The following is a 24085-nucleotide window of genomic DNA, read 5'->3' on the forward strand; positions in this document are numbered from 1 at the left end:
TTTTTTTTGGAGGGCAGGGCAGTTGGGGTTAAGTGACTTGCTCAAGGTCACATGGCTAGTAACTGTTAAGTGTCTGAGGCCAGATTTGAACTCAGGTCCCCTTGACTCCCGGGCCAGTGCTCTACTCACTGCCCTACCTAGCCGCCCCTTGATTTCTTTTTTTTTTTTTTAAATCTATTTTCTCTTTCAGCAGTCCCCTCAAGCTTTATCAAAAAATAAAGGAAAAAAAAAACAAAATCCACATAACAAGTGTTCATAGTCAAAACAAATTTCTTTATTAGCCACATATTAAAAATATTTGTCTCGGTTTATATCTAGAGTCCATCCATTCCCTTTCTGGGAAAGTGGGTAGCATTTTTCATTGTGGTTGGTTATTACTTTGATTACAGTTCCTAAGTCTTTTAAGATTGTTATCTTTTGAGAATCTCCCTGCCAAGACACAGAAACTATAAGAACACAACTACAAAATATTCTTTAATAAAGACAGATCTGGGCAACTAAGTGGCTCAGTGGATAGAGTTCCAGTCCTGGAGTCAGGAAGATTTATCTGGCTGAGTTCAAATTTGGCCTCATCACGCTTATTGGCTGTGTGACCCTGGGCAAGTCACTTGACTTACTATTTGGCTCAGTTTCCTCATCTACTAAATGAACTAGAGGAAGAAATGGCAAACCACTCTAGTACCTTTGCCAAGAAAACTCCAGCTGGGATCCCAAAGAGTCAGATGCGACTGAAAAACGACTGAACGACAAAAAGATATAAATAATTGGAGAAATACTAATTGCTAATGGGTTTGGATTTTTTTTGCTAGAGTTACTTAGTTTTGAAAGGGGGTACACTGAAGTCCCCCACTATTAATTATAGTTTTGCTCTTTCTACTGTAATTCAAAATTTAACTTTTCCTGTAAGTATTTAGATGCATTGTCATTCAGTGCATATATATTTAGTATTAATAATTATTTCATTGCCTTTGCTACCTTTCAGCAAAATGTAGATTTTTCTCTTTATCTCTTTTAGTCAAGTCTTTTTTTTTCTATAGCCTTGTCTGAGATCATGATTGCTACTCCTACCTTTTTTACTTTTAGCTCTGAAGCATTACAAATTTTGCTCTAGCTCCTTATTCCATATGGCTTTGGTCTCTGAATCTTGAACTTTAAAGTGTTTTTTGTAAGCATTGTGTTGTTGGATTCTGCTTTTTAATCTGTTCTGTCCTTCTCTGTTTTAGGGGTGAGTAGATTGAGTACCGGGACTATAGTCAGGAAGACCTGACTTCAAATCTGATCTGAGACATTTATTAGCTGTGTGACCCTGGACAAATCACTTAACCCTGTTTGCCTCCATTTTCTCATCTGTCAAATGAGCAGGAGAAAGAAATGGCAAATCATTCCAGTATCTTTGCCAAGAAAACCTCAGTGTCTCAAAGAGTTGGATGCAACTGAACAGTAACAATAACAGTCATACCATTCACATTTATGTAATTATGTATTTTCCCCCATGCTGTTCTTTTATACTTTTTCCTCTCTTTATTTTCCTGTCCTTTGCCCCTCACTTTATGAAGTAGAAGAATGTGAGGAGTGTGCTCAGGGTTTCAACTTTTGCTTTATTTCTTTTCTTTGATGCTTTGCTTATAGATTTTTTGAGTCCAGTCTCCTCTGGGTTTCTGTCTTGGGCATTCTTATCATCATGCTAGCTTTTTATGCTAGGATTCCTTTTTTTGTTAATTCTTCCCACTCTTCCCAACTTTGGATTGCATTTCTGAAGGGATTGTTTATTTAGGCAGTGCTTAATTTTTTTCTTTTTTTATGTCCTCTTGGTTCCTACTGCTTCTTTTTCCCCCTTGAGTGTGTGTTATTCTAAGATCTCAGGAACAGCTCAGGATGGGAACCTATAGGCTTTTAATGTCCTCACAGTGATCTCTTTTTTTTTTTTTTTGGGAGGGGGGAAGGCAGGGCAATTGGGGTTACGTGACTTGCCCAAGGTCACACGGCTAGTAAGTGGTAAGTGTCTGAGGCTGGATTTGCACTCAGATCCTCCTCACTCCAGGGCCAGTGCTCTATTCACTGTGCCCCCTAGCCACCTCCTCAAAGTGATCTCTTAAAGGATGAAAACTGTTACTGGACTCAGTCAGCTACAGCCAGCCAGCTAGAAAGCTCTGAAGGCTCATAATGATAAAGCTGTAGGCTCCCCTTTGATCTGAGTTCCCTGCACTGTCTGTTCTGCTACAGGTTTCAGACTTAGGGGCTGGATCTGAGACCCTGTTCTGCTAGGGTCTCAGACAGGGTTCGAGACATATAACAGCTAGTAGTCACGGCTATTTCTAGGCACAAGTCCACGTTTTGTTCTCAGTTTGCTGGATCTGTGGCCTAGCTCTGGGGTCTGAACAGCAGGTTACTAATTAATACTTTTTCATTTCTTGAAGCTGGCCTCTCAGTGTTGAATCCAAGAGCTCACCCTCAGGCTGAATGTCTCTTGTTCCTAGCTGGACACTTGGTTCCTAGGTCCTGAAGATAGCCCTCTGTCTCTCTGCCTCTTTGCCTCTATCTCTCTCTCTCCCGACTTGTGTTTTTTTTTTCTTGAATTTTCTGATCAAGACTTGGCTTAGTGCATTTTTCTAGATCTTTTTGGATTACTTGTGAGGAAGAGCTGGCTTGTACTACTTCTCCCTACTCAGCCATCTTAGCTGGTCTTCCCCAAATTATTACTTTTTTTCTATTTTGGTCTATGTATATTTTTAAAATTATATGTGTTTTTAAATCAACAAAAATCCTCCTTTTCACCATGTCATTCCAAGACTCCTTCCATTGAGAACTAAAGAAAAATCCATTACAGAAATGTATAGTTAAAACAAGTTATCTCCTTCTACACTTTGAGTCCTTCATGTCTTAATCAGGAGATAGGGAGCATGTTTTTTTCTAGAAATGTGCTTGTCATTACAGTGATAAGAATTCACAATTCTTTCAGTTGTTTGCCTGTACTATATTATTGTCTTTGTATGTATAAATCTGTTCACTTCATTCTGCATCAGTTCTTACAAGTCTTCCCAAGTTTCTCTGAAGCCATCACCTCCATCATTTCTTAGAGCACAATAATATTTCATCACAATTACATTCCATAACCTGTTCATCCATTCTTCAATTTATGAACACCTCCTCAATTCCAATTCTTTGCCATTTCAGCAAGAGCTATAAGTATTTTTGTACATTATTAGAGTTTGTTTTGCTTAGGATTAATCCCTTTCTTAAACTATCTTCCCTGTAATTTTCCTTGCTTTTCTCCTTTCTCTCCTATTTCTCTTTTTAGTGAAATGTGTGTCTGTACTTAGCTGTGTCTTCATTTCTTTGATCAGTTCAGTTGAGAGTAACATTCAAATGTTAACTCCACTCTGCTCATCCCCTCCTTGTGTGTATAGATGTCTGCTTGCACATCCTAATTATGTGAATTAATTTCTCCTAACCTTCCTTTCCCTCCCTATCTCCTCTTCCCCCACAAGACTACTAAGACACACTTTACACAAAAACTAGCTGTGTGACCTTGGGCACGTCACTTAATCCCAATTGCCCTCCAAAAAGCCAAAAAAAAAAAAAAAAAAGACTACTAAGACATGAGACCACTCCCAGGCCTTGCTCAATGAGACTTCCTCAGTGACCCCTGATGATGATAGGTTTCAGGGGAGATACACATATTATTTCTTCATATATGAATAGAAGCAGTTTATCCTTGTTAAGTGCCTTATTGCTCATTCATACTTACTTTTTTTGTTACTCCTGTGTTTGAACTTCACATTTTCTCTGCAGCTCTGGTCTTTATATCAAGAATGCTTGGAAGTCCTTTATTTCATCAGATTCATTTTCCCCCCCTGTAGCATTATACTCAGTTTTGCTAGATAAGTTGTACTTGGCTGTAAGCCTGTTTCCTTTGCCTTCTGGGATATCATATTCCATGTTCTCCATTCCTTTATCCTGGTGGCTGCTAAATCATTTGTGGCTCCTTGGGTACTTGAATACTTTCTTTCTGACTGCTTGCAATATTTTTTCTTCCATCTGGAAGCTCTGGATTTTGGCTATGATGTTCCTGGGAGTTTTTAGAGTTTCTTTTAAGAGGTGACTGGTAGATTCTATTTCTACTTTGTCCTCTGGTTCTAAGAGCTCTGGTCAGTTTGTTTTAAAGACTTCTTGAAATAGAATGCCTACCTAGCCTCTTTTTTTGGTCATGGTGTTCAGCTAGTCTAATGATTTTTTTTTCTACTCTTGCTTCATCTCTTCGGGAATTTGTGTCTAAACTGTGTTTTCCCCTGAAGCTTTGCTTATAGATGTTTTGTAGTCATTCTCTTCTATGTTTGTACTGACCTCTGTCACCATACTCGCTTTTTAAGGTGGGATTCTTTCCTTTTTTTTTTGCCTATTCTTCCAACCTACCCCCTGGCTTTGGACTTCGTGTTAGAGCTTGGTTCTGCACACTTGGGAGGGAAGGTCTGGGCTGATCCTATTGTTGCTTTCTTGGGGCATTGAATGTTGCCTTATTTTAGGATCTCAGGGCCAGGCTGGGGACCTGCACACTTTCAGTGCTTTGGTTTGATACATGAGCTGCTGTCAGCCAGCTGGAAAGCTCTGTTGGCTCAGAGTGACAGAATTGTAGACTCCGTTTTGGTCTGGGATTTTTGCCCTAGTATTTCTGCAGACTGGGTTAGATGTTAGAACAGAGATTCTTGCTGTACCCTTGGTGTCTGAATCACACCTCTGCTGCTTGTTTCTGAACCTCCTTTTTTGGTTCATTGCCCAAGGCCTCTCTACCAGGGATCCCACCAACAGCTGCATGTCCTCTGCTTAGTCCACCCTGGATCTGTGATCCAGAACTAGGTAATGGGCAACAAGCTGCCATTTGGCACCTATACCTTGTGGTGCCTTGGTATGGGTCTGGGGTGCTTTGGGTTTGAATCTGGGATCTCCTCTTCCTTTGGTGCAGTTTCTTCCTGGGCAGTAGAATGCTCTGCTTTCTGTGTGCTCCTGTGCTTTCTGCCTGTATAGTGTAGCTGGGCTGGACAAATGACTCACTCGGACTTTTTCTAGATTTCTTCAACAGAGTCTGATATGTTTCCTGGGTCTGTTTGGAAGAGTTTTGTGGAGGGGAACTCAGTTGTACTGCTTCTGACTTCACCATCTTGGCTCTGCTGCTTTCCAGTTTCTTTATTTCTATTATGAATTTATCAGGTATTTCTCTATACAAAGAAGAATAGGAAAAACAGGCTGCATATTAAACTGAATCTTAACTGTGTAACTTTCTAAAAAATTTCAGCAAGGAAATAGAAAATTGTCTCCTTTTCATATTTTAACATGTTAGTTCCATGCCTGTGGTCTCTTCAGAACTTATTAATTGATACTCTTCCTTGGGGGAGAAAGGGGGGAAGGCAAGGCAATTGGGGTTAAGTGACTTGCCCTCATTGATACTCTTTCACAGACTAGTCTTTCTCTAATTTAACATATCCCTATATCTTATTTGTTCATAGTTATTTGCATGGTTCCCTTCTACCCCACACCCCCATTTGATTGTGTGCTCCTTTAGGGAAGGGACTTTTTGCCTTTTTTTAATATCCTTAGTAATAATATTTAGAATTTATATAGCCCATTAAGATTTTCAAAGGGAGGGGCAGCTAGGTGGCACAGTGAATAGAGCATTGGCCCTGAAATCAGGAGGACCTGAGTTCAAATCTAGCCTCAGACACTTCACACACTTATTAGCTATGTGACCTTGGGCAAGTCACTTAATCCCAATTGCCTTGCCTCCCCCCCCCCCAAAAAAAAAACAAAACAAAAAGATTTTCACAGGGCTTTATAAATATTAATCTAGGTGTTTTTTTTTGGGGGGGGGTTGGTTTTTGTTTGTTTTTTTTTTTTTGGAATGGGGAAGGCAGGGCAATTGGGGTTAAGTGACTTGGCCAAGGCCACACAGCTAGTAAGTGTTAAGTGTCTGGGGTCAAATCTGAACTCAGGTCCTCCTCACTACAGGACCGGTTCTCTACTCACTGCACCACCTAGCTGCTCCAGTAGGTGCTGTTGTTATCCCCATCTTACAGATAAGGAAACTGAGACAGAGGTTAAATGACTTGCCCAGGGACACACAGCTAGTAAAGGTTTGAGACTTGATTTGAACTCAGGTGTTCTGAGTGAACTACTGTACAACCAATCTTCCTAATAATAATAATAATGCTTATTGAGTTGCTTTTTTAATGCTCACTGTCACTATCCACCTGCCTCCTTCCAAAAAAATCTTCCATAGTAATAACAATAAAAATAACAATGGTGAACATTTATATGTGCCTGCTAGGCCCTGTGCTAAGCTCTTTACAATTATTGGATCCTTACACCTGCCCTGGGAGGTAGGTGCTTTTATTATCCACATTTTATTGATGAAGAAGCTGAGGCAAACAGGTTAAGTAACTTTCCCAGGATCGTGTGACTAGTAAATGTCTGATTCTCGATTTGAGCTCCTGTCTTCCTGTGGCCTCGGCTCAATACTCTATCCATTGTACTACCTGGCTGCCTCAAATAAGTAGAGTAATTTTTTTAAAAATGCATACTTTGGTTATGTCTGAGAAATGATATCTCTTTTCACACTTGTAGTCAGTTACCTTTCTCCTGGGGGAGGTAAGAGACATGGTTCGTCCTCAGTCTTCTTAGAGTTGTTTCCTTTACCATAGTTTTACTTTACAATGTTGTAGTCAGTGTATAAATTGTTTTCCTAATTTGTATTAATTCATATAAATCCCCCCAGGGTTCTTTGAATGTGATAAATGATTCATTATTATTTGATTGATGATTGATATACAATAATTTTGGAAAATTAAATTAACGAAAAGAAAATCCACATATTCTCCCTCCTACTCCTTCTCCTAGTAAAGAAAACCTTTGTAACAAATAGGCATATACTGTACTATAATTTGTTTAGCCATTCTCCAATTAATGGGAAGCTTCTTTTATGCCAGTTCTTTGCTACAACAAAACATGCTGTTGTAAATATTTTTCTATGCATGGGTGCTTTACCTCTGTCTTTGATTTCTTTGGAGAGTGTAAACTAGTAGTGGTTTTACTGGGTCAAATGCTGTATGCCCAGTTTAAAGCATAACCTTTTTGGATTTAATTCCAGATTGCTTTCTAGAATGGTTAGACCACTTCTCAGTTCTACTAGCAGTACATTAATTTGCCTGTCCTCCTATATTCCTTCTAACCATTGTAATTTTTTTTCTTTTTTGTGAGATTGGTCAATCAGATGGGTATAAAGTGAAACCTCAGTTGTTTTAATATGTTTCTTTTATTTTTAATAATTTGGAGCATTTTTATATGATTGTTGATAACTGGCCTTTTTTCCCTTGAGAAATGCCTTGCTTATAACTTTTGACCATTTATTTTTTGCAAAAGAACTCTTGTTCTTATATATTTGACTCAATTCTTTATATATCTTGGAGATATTATACAGAGAAACTTGCAGCAAAAAATGTTTTCCCCTGGTTAACTATTTCCCTCCTAATTTTAACTGCATTGATTTTATTTCTGCAGAAACTTTTCAGTTTCATATGATCAAAATTATACATATTTTTCTCTGATTCTCAATTATATAAGAATTCTACCCCATCTATAGTTGTAAAAGGTATTCTTCTGTACTCTGATTTATTTATAATAAGATCCTTTTATATCTAAACCATGTATATATTTTAGCCATGGCATATGATGTGCAATATTTGTCTATACCTCATTCCTTAACAGTTTTTGTAAATTACTGAGTACTTACCCTAGTAGTTGGCATCTTAGACTTGCCAGACACTGTGCCACACTGATCAACTTTGCTGTTTTCTAGCCAGTACCAAATAATTTTATTGATTAGTTTTAGATCAGATACTACCATGATCCTTTTTAATTCTTTGCCTTTAAATTGTTCCTTTAAATTAATTTTGTCTACTTTACTAGTCTTTTGTTAGTTTGCTTAGAGTGGCCTTGAAGCTGTAAATTAATTTAAATAGTATTGTCATTTTATTGTATTAGCATGACCCAGTCACAAGCAATATCTCTGGTTATTTAGATCTCTTCATGAAAAGAATGTTGTTATAGGTTGTCTTCATAAAATTCTTACAGGTGACTTGTTAAGTGGAGTCTTATTTTCATGTCTTGTAGACTTTAAACATTTAATAATAATAATAATGTAACTCTCTGCAGGGTTTTTGGCCCAGTTTCTCAGTGTGATTTCCTCTCATTTCAGAATAATTGCTTCCTGACTTTGCAATTGGAGAAATTTAAGACGCTGCCAGTGACCTTTTTGAGAAAGTGCAGTTTTGGGAGGGTTGTAAGCTGTCATTGTTCATATAAGGTAAATTGATGGGCCACAGGAGGAAGTAACATCCTTATTTGGGAGTAGAAATCTAGTTGTAATGATTCTTGATAATTCTGGCATCTCATTATTGACATATTTCTATAAAAGTCTTCTGAAAATAAGTGTGGCAAATAAAGGGATTGATTGAACTGGATGACATAACTTTTTGGTCAAAGGCTAGACTTGGCTATAAAATGGGAACTTGTGTAGTTGATACCATGGGACTAGAGCACAGTAGAGATATTGGGGAAGGGGAAAGTGTCAAGAAGGGAAGGGAATGAACATTTTATATAGGTTCTGTTACATTCCAGACACTGTACCTAAGCTCTTTACAAATGTTATTTAACCTTTATAATAATCCTGTGATATAGGTACCATTATTATCCCCCACTTTACAGTGGAGATAACTGATGCAGACAGAGGGTAAAGACTTAGTCAGGATTACCCAGCTTTTAAGTATCTTGAGGCCAGATTTGAACTTTGGTCTTCCTGATTCCAGGTCCAGCACACTATCCACTGAACCACCAAGCTAGCTGCTTAGGTCTCAGAATCATCTACTTAGGAATAGGGACTGGACCTGTGATTTTATTAATAGTAGGCACCCTCTTCCACCTTTCCTTCACCCTTTCTGATGCTCAAAGCTTATTGGAGTAATTTAATTTACCAGCTCTGTTCCTGCCAGTGAAATGGAGGGTTTCTAGGCCTTAAAATCTGCCCTGCTACTACATTCTAAATTCTTCTAGGCCATACCATGTACCGACTACATCCTTAGAGTGTAGTCATCTGATTTACCAAAGTCCCCTGGCCTTGCGCAAGCATATATGTTACTTAGTACTTCCAGAGTTCTGCATCTTCCAGTAGCTGAATTTTCCTTGTCTTTCCCAGTTAGACTGTGAACTTGAGAACGGAGACTGACCTGATTTCTTTGTTTGTAACCTCAGCACTTAGCAAATGCTTTTCACATAATTGGCACTAAAATGCTTTTGCATTCATTCAGCAACTCACTACTAGTGCAGTTAGCATTTTTGCTGCAATTTATAAACTTAATTATTGCTTAGAGCAGAAGTGACAAACTCATTGGCCAGGCCTCCCCAGTGCATCCACCAGATTAAAATGTAATTGGGAAAATTTAACAAAATAAAATAAGAAAATTCAATCTAGATGATGGTAATTTGTGTTTTTCCAAGTTGACATGTGGCCCACAGAGATCCTTTCCTTTTGAGTTTGACACTACTGGCCTAGAGCATCAAGACCTTATGTGTCTTACCTAGGGTTGCATAGCCAGTCTATGGCCATAAGTGGAACATGAGCCCAGATTTTCCTGGCTTCATGGCCAGCTGTCTCTCTACCGTGTCACTCTGCACAGAGATTGTAATTAGATGTTTTGGAGGTGATGAGATCATCTATCTAGCAAGTGAATAAAGAGAGAAGAGGACCTAGGACAAAGCACTGGGGAACAACCACACTTAAGAGTAACTTGATAACTTGTGAGGAGTCAAGGATAACTAGGAGTTTGAGGACCTGAGAGACTAAAACAATGGCTATGATAAGGATAAAATTAGGAAAATTCAGAGGAGGGGTGGTTGAGAGAAATAAAATTGTAATTGAGACTTACCCATTCCGCTCATTCTGTGTGATTCACTTTTTCTCACCAAAAAAAAAAAAAAAAGCTTTTTGTGTCACACTGTGCTTCCTTCCTCCCCCAAGTGGAATCATGATTTACCAATTACTGCACCTGGTTCACAAAGCTACCAGGGAGGCCAACAATGAGAGGAGGTGTGGGGGAACAGTGTTGGAAGCGGGATTCTGTTGGAGAATTCATAGGTGGCTTGAGGAAATCAAGAGTGTACCCACCTTCTTACACTCTAATTGGGTGATTACTCATTCCTTGGACCAGTTTCGCTGGGGCCCTTTGCTATAAAGCATGGGTAGGAATTCAGGCCATAGAGGGAAAAGAGGCATTTTAGATAGAAGGTACAGGCTTTGCAAAAGCAAGAAGTTGTGAAAATAAATTTAGACTTGGGAGACAATGTGGAACTATTGAAGAGTTGTTGTTTTTTTTAACTTATTTTTTCTTCTGAACTTAAACTTCAACCACAAACATTCCACTATATAAAGAACAACAAAAAAATGATTTTTAGTATAAGAAGTTGTGAACTTCTGTAGGCTTTTTTGAAGTATATATTAAAATGAACATGGTAGTACATGAATGAGAGACCTGGTGGTATAGTGAATAGGGCTTTGAAGTGGGAAGACCTGAGTTCAAGTCTAGCCTTTGATACATACTAGGTATATGATCCTGGGCACCCCCCTCACTGTTCTAGGTGACCTGTAAGAGTCTTAAGTTTTGGAGAAAGTGCTGACATGCATTAATAGAGGAAGTTTCCTAACTTGGGATTTCCCTATGCCAGTGAAATCACTGGTCTAGTATCAATTTCTCTAACTTAACTGCTCTCATTAATCTTTATTTCCTTCTGTATCTCCTTTTCATTTTTTTAAATGTTTCACTGATGCTCTACCCTCCCCCAGCACTACCCAACATTTCCTCCTTCCCTCCTCCCTCAAAACCCTTATAACAAGTATAGTTAAGCAAAACAAATGACCACATTGGCTATTTCTAAAAATGTGTCTCATATCTACACTCTAATATGTCACTTCTCTGCCAAGAGTAGAAGGCATACTTTATCAGTTTCATGAGGTCATTGTTGTTCACTCCATCAATCAGAGTTCTGAAATCTTTCCATTATTTTCCTTTAAAATAATAATGTTATTTTCTTTTATCCTAGATGCATTAATTTTGTTTGTGCAAACACTTTACAATTTCATGTAATTAAAATTGTTTTGTGTTTTGTACTTTTCTCTCTCTTTTGTTTGGTTAAGAAGATATTTCCTACACATAGCTGTGAAAGATATATGATCTACTTCTCTTCTAAGTTTTTTTATGACAACATTCAGGTCATGTGTTAAGTTTTGAATTTATTGTGGAATATAGTATAAGATGGTGGTCTAAGCCTAATTTCTGCCAGACTGCTTTCTAGTTTCCTCAAAAGTTCTTATAACAGGATTTTTTAAAAAAGTAATTGATGTTTTCTGGCTTATCAAACACTGGGTTATTGAGTTCCATTATTTTTTATTCCTCCCTTTTCTAGTCTATTCCATTCATCTATTCCTCTACAATTTTGTTGTTGCTCAGTTGTTACAGTTGTGTCCTTGGCAAGGATAATGGTTTGTCTTTTCCCTCTCCAGCTCATTTTACAAATGAGGAACTGAGGCAGGGTTAAGTAACTTGCCCCAGGTCATACACCTAGTAAGTCTCTGAAACCTGATTTGAACTCAAGAAGGTGAGTCTTCCTGACTCAGGGCCTTGCACTCTATCCACTGTGCCACCTAGCTGCCCCTCTCTGTGACTTAACCAATACTAAATGGTTTCAATGACTCCTGCTTTATGATGTAGTTTGGGGTCATAGATTTAGTAGTAGAAAGTTAACTTCAGAGATTAGATGTCATAGAATCCAAACTCCTCGTTTTATAGATGAAGATACTGAAGCCTAGAAAGGCCGGAAGTAACTTGTATAAAGTTATGCTGAGCAGTGGTTTTGAATCCCTGTTATTCCAAATGTAATGTTATTTTTCACATAGTGTACTATTTCTCAGATTGAATTAGAAGCTCAGTTCTCACTTTAAAATACAGCAATTTATTTAAAAATCACTTTTAAAAATATTGACTTACCTAAATCATTCTCATAGTTTTAGATACTTGAAAATGTCATTGATTCCTCTTTTCATGTAACCCAGATCCAGTTAGTCACTAAGCTTCACCTATTCTTCCTTCTTTCTGATCTTGTCTCTAGCATCATCATTTTCCAGGCCCATATTGCCTTAGCCCTGGACTATTAATTATTGCATTGATCTGACTAGGCTCCTTTCCTTCAGAGCTGTATACATTTAGTGTATACCAGCAACATAAGATCTGGTTTATATAGACTAATCCATTTCTTGTCAGCTAGGATTAGAAAGTTAGATATCAACAATGCTAGAATAATAAGTTCTGATGCTTTCCTGGTATTGGTTAGTAGTAAAAACACTTTGCTTTATACTTTTTTTAAGCCAGAAGAAACAGAAACCCAGCTAACCACAACTGCAATAAAACAAAAATTTTACAAACTTGCAAATTTTGTTTTATTTACTTGTCTTTTACTTAAGAGGAGCCACTAAGAAGACCTAAATGAGACCTATTAGAGCCTAGAAGAGAGGAAACTGTTAACATTAACCTAGTCACCTTTGTTTAAAAATTATCATTACATACATTTTTTGGTTGTTTTCCTTTTCAAATATATCCTTCCCACCCTCATGGGGTGAACTATTGATTGTAACAAAGAACATACAAAATAAAAAAGTGCCATTTAGCAAAATTACCCTGCATATCAACAAAGTGACAGTATTTTGTATCCCAAGTTCTCCATCTACCTCTGAGAAGCAAGGAAAGGAGGCACATTTTCTGGTCTCTTCTGGGGACAAGCTTACTCTTTACATAGTATTCAGTTTCTGAGTTGTTTTATTCTTTCCATTTAAAATATTATAGTTATTGTCTGAATATTATTTCCCTAGTTTTGCTTATTTTGCATCAATTCATATGGCTTCTCATACTTTAAAAATTTTTTTTTCATATTCATAGTTTCTTTTGGTGCAATGATATTCTGTTCGTTTCATGTGCCAAAGTATATTTATCTATTCCTGAATCAGTGAACATATACTTTGTTTCCAGTTTTTTGGGGTTTTTTTTGCTACCACAAAAAATGGTGCTATAATTATTTTGGTTTACATGGAATTTTTAAAGCATAATTTCAGATTGCTTTCCAGAGGGGTTGGACCAGTTCATAGCTCTGCCAACTGTGTGTTAAGTGTACCCATCTTTCCCTCCAAGAACTATTTCCATCCTTTGTCATCTTTGCCAGCTTACAGGGTGTAAAGTGAAACCTCAGAGTTGTTTTGATTTGTGTTTCACTTATTAGTGAAATGGAGCTATCTTTTATAAGTATGTTAATAGTCTATGATGCTTCTTTTGAGAACTGTCCTTTGGAGAATGCTTCTTTTTCTTAATAGCATTTATAGACTAGTATTGATGCTGATCAGTTTCTGTGAACATAAAGAATTTCATAGTCATCTTACTTTACATTTATTTATGTTGTCATTTTAGAATTTGCTATAAATGGACAGGCAATCTTGTAGCCAGCCTACTTTCAAGAAGTTGGGCGGGGGGGGAAGCAAGATGGAGAAGTGGATAGAGCACTGACCCTGGACAGGAAGATCTGAGTCCAAATCCAGCTTTCAGACACTTAGTAGTTGTGTGACCCTGGGCAAGTCACTTAACCCTGATTGCCTTGCCAAAAAAACAAACAAGCAAAAATGTATGGACACCATCAGCATAGTGGGGAATCAGCAAGCATTTATCAAATTCCTACTGTCAGGCACTATAATTATTCATTTAAAAAGTTTATCATGGGATTTATAGTATAAGATCATATTTAGAGCTGGAAGATTAGATGTTATCTAGTTCACCAGCCACATTTTTAATTTGAGGCTCAGAGAGATTAGGTGATTAACCAACTAAATCTTAAATGTGAAAAACAATGAGTATTGTGCCAGTACAAATGTCATAGTTACAAAGTATCTATTTCTGGTATAGAAATTAAAATAAACTTTAAGAAAATACAGGAAGCCTTGAAACTGCCACCTCCCTTCATTTTGTTGATTAATAGAGAACAGAAGTTTGCTAAGTTTGGTAGAACTCTTTCTGATTTTGAGAGAATTTGTTTGGGCCTGCCCCTTTAAAAAGTGGAAAATGGAAGGGGTGGAGTTTGCCCTGTCATCAGATCAAGAAAGCAGTTCACTAGTTGAAAGCAGGAAGGAAATGTGACCTCTTGCAGGCTCTCTGCTGGTAAGAAGCTGTCCTCAGCTCTCAGTTCAGCGTGCTCTGAGGCCTTCTCCGTGGCAGCATTTCTGGAGTTTAGCTGAACTCTCTCTCTTCTCAAAGCTTTTCTCCCTCAGATGAATGTGGTACTGTGTAGTTTTCTCGTAGGTGAGTTGCCCCAGATGCAAGTGAAAAGTAAAGTTTGAAGGTAAGTAGCCTCTAGCCCTGTTCAATTAATACTTCAATTTTCAGGAGAATTTTCTTGTCCATAAATGAAGTGGGGTGAAGTGTGATATTCTTTTCCTAAATCTTTCCTCTTTGAGTGATTTTCAGCAACAAACAACTTCGTTTCTTTGAACTTTAATGGGAAGGGAAAACAGTTCTCCCAGAAAGCGTCAAGTTCCAGTCAACCATTAATTATTCTTAAACAATTCTCAGTGTTTCACTAGCATAGTGATAAAGAATGTCCCTAATTTTGTTTGAATTTATAATTCTTTTGTCAATCATAGAAACTCAAAGCTTGGAAGGGTCCTTAGAGACTATTATTTCAACACTCTCATTTTACAAATACAGAAAATTGCAGCCTTGAGCAGAGAAGGGTCATGCTTACAATGTGAGGTTTATATGATCATTTAGTTTGGGCAAATTGTTCACAATCAACTGGGTGTAAAAATGACCTCAAGTATCAAATTGCTTAGTGTCTTATTTTTAAAACCTTGTCTGTATACTGGGACTATCTCTAAGGAAGATCAGAGAAGAAAGCTGATTTGTCCTAAGACTTACTCAGGCATCAATATTTCTGGTGAAGAAAGAATAGCGCTGTCAGTAGCTAAGCACAAGAAGACATCTGCTATTTCTTAGTTGTTGGGTGGGGCTGAGGGTTACATTACCTAGGATCGTGGAGGGGGAGGCAACTCTAGTATGGCTTTCTCTTTAACATAGCATTTGCTACCTACTCAGTGGTCAAGAAATATCTGTGGTTCCAACTTCTCAGACTAGTGAAAAGCAAGATTTTTAAAATTAAGTAACAGTTATGAGATGAATCCAGTCAGAAGTATACTTCATTTCTTTGTTATTCTTCTTAGGGTTATAATGTCCAAAATGTCACCTTATTAGGTAAAATTGACTTTACCAGGGCAATTGGAGTTTTGAAGAAGCAGTTAGGACTTTAGTCTTCCCTAGATAGTATTAACCTATATGAACAAAAATAATCCAGAAATTGACTTTTTTTTTTTTAAAGCAATTGGGGTTAAGTAACTTGCTCAAGGTTACATGGCCAGTTATTTCTGGGTGTGCTGTATCTGAGCCCGGATTTGATCCCAGGTCATCCCGACTCTGGAGCCAGTGCTCTTACTCACTGTGCCACCTGGCTGCCCTGACCTTATTTTTCTATCCAGATATCTTCCAGTCAAGTGACATTAGTGAGAAAAATGTAAAAAGACAGCCTGAACCTTGGGTATTCAACTCGATAGGGTCATTGAAGCGATTTGGGCCTTTATGGATAGTTACACCACTATTTTCAATAATATGGTTGGTCTAGATACCTAGAAGAAATCCAGTATTTAAAATAATTTATATTTAGGTTAACGCCATGTACTACTACTTAATCATTAATTATTCATTAATACGGATATTTACTTTGTCAGAGCTTAAATTCTAAATTTTCCTTTAATGTTAAAACCCCCTAGAAATACCATCCTAAAACATAAGCTATTGTGTCTATGATGAAGGCAATACACAGGGATTTTAGTCTTTTTCTAAGTTATTCTGAAATGAATTCATGATGGGTCATGTTAACCTCTTGATATTTATTTTAATGATCATTCTGGCTTCCCTGACATAGTCTGATCTGAAGAACCACTTTAAGGCAGACATTTCATCAGATATGTTCATTCACTCACCAAATATAAAAAAAGTAAATGACAGTTAATTATCTAAACAGGTACCTATTTGAAAAATTGGGGAATTTTTTTTTCTATTCTTAAACTTCAGGAAAGGGGAGAAATAAAGTATATTAAATTGTTTCTAGTTTTCATTGTCAGATATTTGTTTTAAAAAAAAGTTGAAATGGTAAATATTTTTAATTCTATGAATTAGAAGTATATCAACTTTAACAATAAAAATGGAGCTCTGTAAGAGCTAAGGAGTTTGGAAGATACCATATTGATCAAATGCTTTGTAATTTTAATATATTAAGGTTTATTCTAATAACTTCCTGTTTCACGTGAAGCAGTGAGAAGACACTTCTGAAAGCAGTTGATGCAGTAGCCCAAACTGGACATGGTATTTTGGACTGCTCTGTCCTAGAATTGGGAGATAGTTTAAGATTGTGCTTTGGAATTGGTTTGAAATGCCTTTCAGCACAGTGTAGAATGATTTTTTATTTTGGAGGGGGCTCATTCTCTTGGTAGATTTTTTTCTGCAGGATGTACCAAATAAAGAAGTTTAGCAGGGCTTAGATAGTAGGGTGGTGTTTTTGGTCAGTTCTTTGCAAATATTCTTTTGAAAAAAGTTAAATTTTTAGGAGTTAGCTATGAAAATGGCTAACAGTATTTTATGCTCCCAGCAGAATTTTGCTGTGACAACCCTTTTAGAGAAAAATTATGCATGAGGCAGGACCTTCTTAGAGCCTTGTCCAAGGAAGCTTGCTTATATTTTATGCTAAAGTATGAGATGGATTTAGAATTTGAACGCTGTAAGCATATTATAAGGAATACCCCTGGGCTTTGGTGATTATAGTTTTGCTTCATTTTTACTACCTTTAGGTACTCTTTATAGAGGGTGTTCTGAAGGTCAGGGACAGCTAGTTGTTTCCAAATTGCAAATCTAGAGGATATTGATCAGTGTTTAAACAAATTGCAACCATTTCCAGAGTACTTTAAGTAGTGTTTACTTAAAATCTGCCTTAAGTTCAGAATACTTTAAGATAATCTAGAATAATTTTGATCTTTTAAAAGAAATCATGCTTTAAACATTTTTTTTTTTAATGGGAAACCCTCAAATGCATAATTTATTTAACAAACATTGAAGTGTACCTACTAGGTGCTGGCACAGTGGATCAAGCACTGAGTTCGGAGTCAGAAGTCCTAAGTATGAGTTCTGAGCCCAATGTTTACTGGGTCTTCAAGTCACCCTGTCCTTCTCTGTAAAGTGGGGATGTTAATACTTGTGCTTTGCACTTTTTAGGTTTGTTTAGGGAGCACTTTACAGATTGTCAAGTGAGAGAGAGATTAGTTATTCCCCCAAAAGAGCAGGTTTTTATTGGGGATGGGGAAGGGAGAGGTGACAAATAATGTTCTCTTTGCTAATTGATGTAGAAATTTCTACTAGTTTTCTTCTTTATAAGTTTTAAGAATTGAGACACAGAAGTTGGATTTTGTAGAAGCCATTTTTTTGTTTTTGGTATGTTTGCAGATTAATCTGTTGTGAATTATTGACGAGAACTGCTGAATAGGAGGATAAATGTCAGGACATATATCTTCTCTCATTCTTCGGGGATCTGGGAATGGCTTTATTGTTGTAGTCTACTGCCTGGGCAAAAATATCCAAAGTCCAGCAGTATCCCATTGCTCCTCTTAATTCTGTTTCCCTACTGCCTACCGTCCCCAGGAGGAGAAAATCTCTAGGCTCAGGAAAATATAGTAAACAGGTGTAGTCTTTCACCAGGGCTTTGCTTTCCTGCCACTGTCTTTCTAAAGGCTCACAATGGTAAAAATCCAGTCCCATATTAGAGATGCTGTCTTAAGGAACTCCTTGGTGGTGGGGAGGGCACATGAATGATGTAGTATGCTAGTATCCTCCCACAGCATTTGTTTTCCTTTGATCAATGAGGATTTTTATCTTTCATTACAAACCTGTTATTTCTGCTATATATTCTTATTTAATTTGTCATTTGGTTTCCTGCTTTTTCTTAATAGTTGATGTAGCTTCCCTACCCATGGTATGGGTAGGGATAGAAGAGGTGTGGAATTTAATTTGTTGTAAACAGGTGTGAGTATGGTTGTGAATATTTGTTGTTTAACAGCGTAAGAGAAAGGCCTAGTGTGGTAGAGAGCCAACCTTGAACCGAGAAGATCTGGGTTCAAGTTCCGTATGACACAAACTGGTGATCTTGAGCAAGTCACTTAACCTCTTAATACTCTGGGCAGCTTTCTAAGACTATAAGGTACAGAAAGAGTGCCAACCTGCATTGGTAGGGAGACTTTTTTCATCCGGGGGGTTTCCTATAGTAGTGAAATCAACAGGTTCAGTTTATAGCCCTAGCTTTAGAAGCCTAGGATTGTTTGTTCTTAGAAGGCAGTATAATAATTCTTTATTTTGCCATTTTTTGCCTGTCTCTGGCCCCTTTTCCTCTTAGTTCTGTGAATAAAGGGAATGAGAGGTGGAAAAGGCCATCAGTGGCTACAGAGATTTTTTGAATTGGTATGTTTGTGTTACCAATACTGTTAAAATAAAAATCATTAAAATATTTAAAATCATGTGGAAATAATCTTTTTTAAAAAAAGTTGGGGCCCATTTTAAGGTCACTAACAGATATCCAGAAATTGGAGTTAAATCTGGGTAATTATTATTGAACTTTTACTTACTTACAACCCTCTAGTCTTCCAGCAGAGTAGAGGTGTTAATGACCAGAAAATTAGTTGTAAGCAGGTAGTTCTTTTTCTCCTTAAACATTCTCTAAGACCTTAATTTTCAGCACAAATGCCTCAATATAATTATTTTCAGTAATTCAGATTGCTGGGAGTTGCAGTTGAGTTTCAGCTATTATTGAGATCCTTGATACACTTTTTCCCTGGTGGTATCATGTTACAGGTCTATTGTTTCTAGACATGTTCACAGTAAGTGAAGCAAGCAGGTGATACCAGTTTCTCCAGTGATGTGTCTGTCATCTTCTGCCAGTATAGATTCTGGAAACTGATCAACACAAAATAGAGCCAGTGACATTTATAGAGAAATTCTAAGTATTTTGATTCTTTTTATATCTAAGTTACCAGGACAGCTGGTCATGAAGTGACTTCACACAGGAAAGAACCCTGATGACAGCCTTGGTCTTGGATGTCTGGATTGCTTTCTTACTGCCATATTCTCGCCTTTGACCCCCTCTACTACAAGTAATCTTGAAAAAGACTGACATGTGAATTGAGTCAACAGTAACATTATTTTCTTGTTCAGTGGTCTAAATAGGAGAACGCTGTATTTGAGTTTGAGTTTTTCAGGGAACCTTGCTTTAATGTTATATTCACATTGCTTTGCTTTTATTTCTTAAGAAATTTTGTATTCTCTAAGAAGACCCCATGTAGCTAAAGGATACCTAGTTTGGGATCTTCGAATTTATATTCAGACTTGCCCACTAATATTACTTGGTTATGCCAGAATATAACATTTAAATAATAGGACCTCATAGGAGGCAATTTCTTCATGAGAAACAATACTATAAACATAGTCCTTTGACATCCTGTTAAGGCTAAGCCTCCTCCATCTAAACTCTTGATTCTCTGTGTCTCTTTACCTCATCACTTGATTAAAATTGCTCTCTCCAAAATGATATTCTTTTCTCAGTCTTCTTCCTCTGTATACTTTTGTCGTTGACACTGTTGACTTTCTTTTTGAATATACTGTTGTCTGGGTTTTCACAACAACTACTGTTTCCTCTTCTCAGTCTTCTTTGTTGGCTTATCATACACATCATGCCCATTAACTGTGGGTGTTCTCCAACCTTCTGTCATGGATTCTCCTGTCCTTCTTAGTAACCTTCTAGGAATTTAATTATCGTTTCTGCAGATGTCTTCCAGACCTATATATCGAGCCCCAGTCTCTCCTGAGTTTCAATTCTGAGAATCCCTTAAACTTGACATGTCTAAACCAGCTAATTTTCTTTCCCTGGAAAACTGTCCCTGTTCTAGACTTCCCTATTTACTGTGGAAGGCACCATTCCATACTTCCTGTCTTCCAAGTTCATAATCTCAGCATTTTTCTAGACTCCATTCTTTTCCTCACCCCTGCATATCCATTCATTTGCCATAGCTTGCCATTTCTGCCTTCACAGCATTATGTGGCTGACCAATTCAGTGCCTGTAGATAGAGCTTTAATTTAGATCCTCATCACCTCTTGCCTAGATTTTTGTAATAGCTCATTTGATCTGCCTGAAGTCTCATTCCATTTCAGTCCATCCTAAACATGCTTGTCAAAGTAATTTTTTAAAAAAGTTTATTGATATGCTTTGTTTTTATGTTATTTGTGCAACTCTGCTTCACTTAAGTTAGTTCATGTGTAAGTCAAGATATCACTCCATGATGTCATTGTCCTCTTTGAAAATGGCAGAACAACAGCAACAAACATTTACACATTAACCCCAGTCCATGACAGGTCTCTGTAACATTTAAGTAAAACTAGCAATATCGGGACCTCATCTGAAAGTACGTTTAACATTCAATTTCTGCAGCATCCCCTAGCGCTCTATCAAAAATAGCTGTTTTTCTCTCTCTTTGACCATTGAAAGAAAGAGAAAAGAAAAATTCATTGTATACAAATATGTCTGTTTCATTCTGCACACTATCACTTCTCTGATAGTAGGTGAATAGTATGTTTAATCATCTGTCATTTGGAATCATGGGTGGTCATTGCATTGATCATAGTCCTTACAGCTTTCAAAGTTGTTTTCCTTTTTGATGTTTTATAAATTGTTCTCTTGGTTCTGCTCATTTCATTCTTTGTCAGTTTATAAGTCTTCAAAATCTTTAGTTTTTATGGTATTGACTTTATTGTATAAGATGTTCTGATTCTGCTTACTCTGTTTCAGCTCATATAATTCTTTCCACATCTGTTTTTTTCTTTTTCTTTTTGTTATAGCACAAGTAATATCCCATCACATTCATATACCACAACTTAGTCATTCCTCAGTTGATGGGCCTCCCTTCAGTTTTCTTTTTATTTTTAGCTATCACAGAAAAAGCTGCTTATGGGTGGGTTTTCTGTTTCTTCTATCTTTTTTGGGTATAAGACTTACAGAGACAGCAGAGTCAAAGGGTATATACTGTTTGGTAACTTCTTATTTATAAGTCCGCCAATAGTGCATTGGCATACCTCTTTTCCCACAGCCACCCAACATTTATCATTTTCCTTTGCCCCTCTGAGTGTGATGTGGAATCTCAGAATTGCTTTCATTTGCATTTCTTTAGTTACTAATAATTTTCTTTAAGCACCGGTCTAACTATGTCACTCCCTTTCTCTTCCAACTCTTATCAGTTCTTTTTAGGAGAAACCATAAATACTTCTTTTGTTTAGCATTTAAAGCCCTGTACAGCCCTGCCCCAATCTAACCTTTCCTTGGACATTACTGCTCCTCTCATACTCTGCAGTACAGCCCAACTTGCAGTTTCTGTGTTCTTAATTCTCCCCACTCTATTTCCTGACTTCATGCCTTTGCACTGTGCATCCCCATGCCTGGAATGTCTACCTCTGCCTCAGACAGACATCCTTTAAGCTGCAGCTTAGGCACTGTCTTCTACTTGAAGCCTTTCATGTTCTCCTTATGTTTCAGTGCCATCCTTCCCAAACTACTTTGTATTGTATATGTGTGTTAATTTGTACTTCTCATTAAAACTCAAGTGTATTGTGAATAGGGGTTATTTCATTCTTTGTACATAGTTGTACCCCCAGCACCTAAAATAGTACTTTGAACATAGTAGCCACTTAATACTTTTTGATTGATTTGTATATTATTGAATAGAGGCCTAAAAATCTGAAAATCTCTTATTATGTAGAACTTGATTTTTAAAAATATACTAATGGCTTCAGCACATTATTTTAAAAATTGTCTGCTTTGTAGTGATTCCTTCTGGCCTTTTTTGGGGGCGAGGGGGGTCCCAAACCAACTTTTCCTCCCCTGTCACAACTATATAAAAAAGAAAATCAAAACACTTCTAATAAATTTTAGTAGATAAGTAAAACACTTTTTAATTGGCCCCATCCAGAAAGTTTGTTTTATTCTGCATCATGAGTCTGTCATCATGTGTTATCATTGGGATTATGGCTTATCTGCTTAGACACCTTGGATATATTCCACAAGATTCTGTCTTTGGCCTTTCTCTCTTTTCTTTTTCCTTTACTCTTCTAATACCTTAAAATACCATTTTTCTGAAGGTGACCCCCAAGTCTATATGTCTAATTTTTTTTTCTGAGTTCCAGATTTGTTTTTCATAGATTTTTTTAGACAAAGTAAGAATTTGTTGGGTTAGATTTAGTATTTTTACCAAGGCTTTGTGCATTGAATCAGGATATTTGCATTAGAGGATTCTTGGAAATTGATTACTTTGAGGATATGTTCATGTTTGCTTTGAAAAATTTTATTTACTCAGTTGGCATGTTTGGTTTCTGTACACTCTTCTGTGAAAAGCTTTTAGAGGACAGAAACCTTTTTGTTTGTAAAGTAGGTCAGATTGGAGATAAGGGGAATTGGGAGTAGTATTGGGAAAGATTGGGAAATATGGGGTAGCAACATAAAGTTTTAAATACCAGACTTAGGAGTTTGGACCTTTTTGAATAGGATGTTGCTTCGTTATTGAGCTGCTGAATACTTGCTCTCAGTTGCAGCCTTAAGGATTCAGAAAAGGCCGTTAGATTGGCAACTAAAAATCTTTTATAACTTTGGATAGAGTAGTTTCATTTGAACAATAATATTGGAAGCCTCATTACAAAGGGTTGAGAGAAGTAGAGACAGAGAGAGTAGATAGTTTTTTCCTTGGAGTTTGACTGTGAAAGAGAGAAAAGATATAGGACGAAAACTTGAGGCGATGTTGGGGGTCTAACGAGGGTTATTTTGTTAGGTTTTAAGATGGAGGAGAGTGCTTATGTAAGCAGAAGAGAAGGAGCCAGTAGATAATAAGGAGAGACAGAAGCCTAAGAAATTGATCTTTTATGTATAAAGCTATATTTGATAAAGATGCTAAAACAGTTTTTCAGAGACTGTGCCAGTTTTGGAAGGATGATATATTTAAAGAAGAGAATGGCACTAGTGATAAAAGTATATATGCATGTGTATGCAATATGCATATATGTGTATATACACACACATATATCTATATTTGTATGTATATGTGTATATTCATATGAATGAAATTTAAAGGGCTTGAGGGACTCCCAAATAGTTGATTGAATTACCTAGGTCTAGAAAACAGAATTATTTGTAATTAACTTTGATTATAAAAAAAAAAAAAGTAGGCGTCCAAGTACCCCTTTTGGGAGTCTGGGAATAATGCAACTCCCAGGAATAGTTTTCTTTAAAAAATAGTAAAGTAATCAGCCTTTTCACATAATCAGAAGAGGACACTTGCAGAAATTGATGATGGAGATCTTGAGCATAGAAGCAAGTAAGCGGTCATGTGATGCAGTAAAAACAGGAAGCAGTATTGGGTTTGGAATCAGTGGAACTGGGTTTGAATCATTACTCTGCCACTTATCTGTAGAATGAAGAGATTGGGCTAGATGCCTCAGGGGTTTTCATTGAGCTCTAAATCTATGTTTCTTAAGTACCTTACTGTTAATTACTCTTTTTTTTTCTTTTTAGAGAGGGGAAGGCAGGGCAGTTGGGGTTAAGTGACTTGCCCAAGGTCACACTCCTACTAAGTGTCAAGTGTCTGAGGCAGGATTTGAACTCAGGTCCTCCTGACTCCAGGGCCAGTGCTCGATTCACTGTGCCACCTACCTGCCCCTAATTAGTCCTTTTAAGTCTGATCTGTCCCACTAGCAAAGTTAAGAATCCCAAGACGGATTTGAATATTTAACTCTAGCTAAAATTAAAGATTGGCCCAGAGAGCTT

General features: G+C 37.1%; 1 protein-coding gene across 9 annotated transcripts in view; it reads left to right on the forward strand.

The window, feature by feature from the left end:
- THRAP3 (thyroid hormone receptor associated protein 3) overlaps positions 1-24085 on the forward strand; it is a 90960-nt gene that overhangs the window by 27715 nt on the left and 39160 nt on the right. For 5 of the 9 annotated variants that reach the window (XM_069067942.1, XM_069067940.1, XM_069067948.1 and 2 more), the window contains one exon: positions 8246-8353. The exons of 3 other annotated variants lie outside the window; for them this stretch is intronic. The gene's annotated coding sequence lies outside the window, so the exon portion shown is untranslated. Of the gene's footprint in view, positions 1-8245; positions 8354-14262; positions 14476-24085 lie in introns of those variants that run through there. One more of the 9 variants, XM_069067947.1, reaches the window with a different exon arrangement.

This window comes from Petaurus breviceps, unplaced genomic scaffold, assembly GCF_028583685.1.
Source record: "Petaurus breviceps papuanus isolate PSGF00001 unplaced genomic scaffold, PetGlider_PUasm1.0 90760, whole genome shotgun sequence".
In the NCBI taxonomy this organism is placed as follows: Eukaryota; Metazoa; Chordata; class Mammalia; order Diprotodontia; family Petauridae; genus Petaurus; species Petaurus breviceps.